We start from the raw sequence: 2,265 nt of genomic DNA on the forward strand, positions 1-2,265 counted from the left end.
CTCTCCACCTGAAATAAATAAAATTAATGGTGGGTTCCACACGGGAGGCAACTTCAGGCCCAAGCTCTCCACCTGAAACAAATCCCATCACCAATCATGAATCACCATCTTATATAATCATATGTTTCTGACTTACTTTTATACATCACAATTATTGCATCAAAGATTTTGCTTCCCCACCAGCGTTGATTTTACGTGTGGGGACATGGCGTTAGGAGAAACAACATTTCAACTGTAGCTTATGTTGTTCCCTTTTTTTTTATATATGATAACTTAATAGAAGAAATGATTTTGCTTGGTCAGCAACATTGCTCTACTTTTTGTAAAGAAAGAGACGCAGAGAGCCACAAACCCTCCTCAAACAGCAAATTGAAACAGGAGACAATTTCGTGTGGGCGCCTCTTGATGCAATTAAAGGAGTGGAGAATGGAGATGGAGCAGCTTGAGCTAGCTGCATATGGGCTGGCAGCTGGAGCCTGGAGAGAAGCGGCCAAAGGAGACAGAATTGCTCGAGTTGAGTATACCTTCATCAACACTAAAACGCGTCACACTTCACTTTCTTCATTATTTTTAGTAATATCATCCATCACCTGTTGTTCCAGACAACATTGGCCGAGTCTAACTCATAGTCTTATTACTTGAGAAAGTGGACCAATTAATTAACCCTCCTCCACCAGCCTTTGTCCTTCTGGTTTAATTCAACCAGTACTGATCAACACCAGCTATATAAAGGGCGGCCATCAACCAGTTTCTCTTCACTCACAGATAAACCAATTCCACTCTCTCCTGTAGTCCTGTTAATCCATCAAATCTCTTCAGTCGACAATACCTTACAATTCCTTCAAATATGGTTTGTAATAGACCTTGCAATTGGATCAATTTTCTGTCTTGCCTACTTGTTTTTATCATCAGCTACTCTTTGATAGCCATTCCTTCTTTGGCTAATAATTTCTTCCAAGATTTTGATGTCACATGGGGCGGCGGTCGAGCAAAGATACTGAACAATGGACAACTTCTCACTCTCTCCCTAGACAAAGCCTCTGGTTCTGGTTTTCAGTCCAAGAATGAGTATCTGTTCGGGAAGATTGATATGCAGCTCAAGCTCGTCCCTGGAAACTCTGCTGGCACCATTACTGCCTACTACTTGTCATCTCAGGGACCAACCCATGATGAGATCGACTTCGAATTCCTTGGCAATCTCAGTGGTGACCCCTACATCCTCCATACTAACGTCTTCAGCCAAGGCAAAGGTAACAGAGAGCAGCAGTTCTACCTTTGGTTCGACCCAACTGCTGATTTTCATACTTACTCTATCTTGTGGAATCCCCAAAACATTGTCTTCTCTGTTGATGGAACGCCAATCAGAGAGTTCAAAAACTCAGAATCCATTGGTGTTCCATTCCCCAAGAGCCAACCCATGAGGATTTACTCCAGCCTCTGGAACGCAGATGACTGGGCCACAAGGGGTGGCCTTGTGAAGACCGACTGGACACAAGCACCTTTCACGGCCTCCTACAGAAACTTCAAGGCTGATGCCTGTATTTGGTCCTCCAGTACCTCTTCTTGTGACTCAAAATCTCCCTCTTCTACCTCCAACACCAACGCCTGGTGGCTCTCAGAAGAGCTGGACTCCAAGAGCCAAGAGAGAATGAGATGGGTCCAGAAGAACTATATGATCTACAATTACTGCACAGATATAAAGCGCTTCCCTCAAGGCCTTCCTCCAGAATGCTCCAATACCAATATGTCTTAGAGCTTATTTTTGTGAGAATCAATCCCTTCATTTCTATATATGATTCATCTAAGTGCTCTTGTCCATGTCAGCATCCCTTCATTTTTATGAGGATCAATCTTGTGAGCATTGAAGCCGATCGTCTCTCTCCCTTACCCCCTATAGATTTTCTTTTTTTCTTATTTTTTATTTTTCCTAATTATGTACCAACTTTCCTAGCTAGGAGTGTAAAGAAAAGTTGTACTGAGAACTCCTCCCCTATCTATTCAGTTTCCTATATATGAATAAAAAAGTTGTATGTCTTTTGGTGCTAAAATCCCTATACACTCCTCTCTCATGTTAAATACATAATTGAATCCCAAGTTTCTCTCTTGAGCATGGACTAGTTTGGTTCGGTTCCAAGGCAGAACCTTCAAGAACCTACCCTGTGGGGGTTGGTTTTAGATTTTTAGAACTAGAACCTATCCTGTCAAGATTAGTTGTTCCAAGGTCGGTTCTTGCCTTCGTGATTCTAGGGTCTACCCATGAAACCT

The 2,265-nt window shown here is 42.4% G+C and overlaps 1 pseudogene; it reads left to right on the forward strand.

Annotated features, from left to right (window-relative positions):
• The first annotated feature begins 911 nt into the window (after positions 1-911).
• LOC104599122 (xyloglucan endotransglucosylase protein 7 pseudogene) lies at positions 912-2,048 on the forward strand (annotated as a pseudogene).
• The last annotated feature ends 217 nt before the right edge of the window (positions 2,049-2,265 follow it).

The sequence above is a fragment of the Nelumbo nucifera genome, chromosome 2, assembly GCF_055504915.1.
Source record: "Nelumbo nucifera cultivar China Antique chromosome 2, China Antique-T2T, whole genome shotgun sequence".
Taxonomy (NCBI): Eukaryota; Viridiplantae; Streptophyta; class Magnoliopsida; order Proteales; family Nelumbonaceae; genus Nelumbo; species Nelumbo nucifera.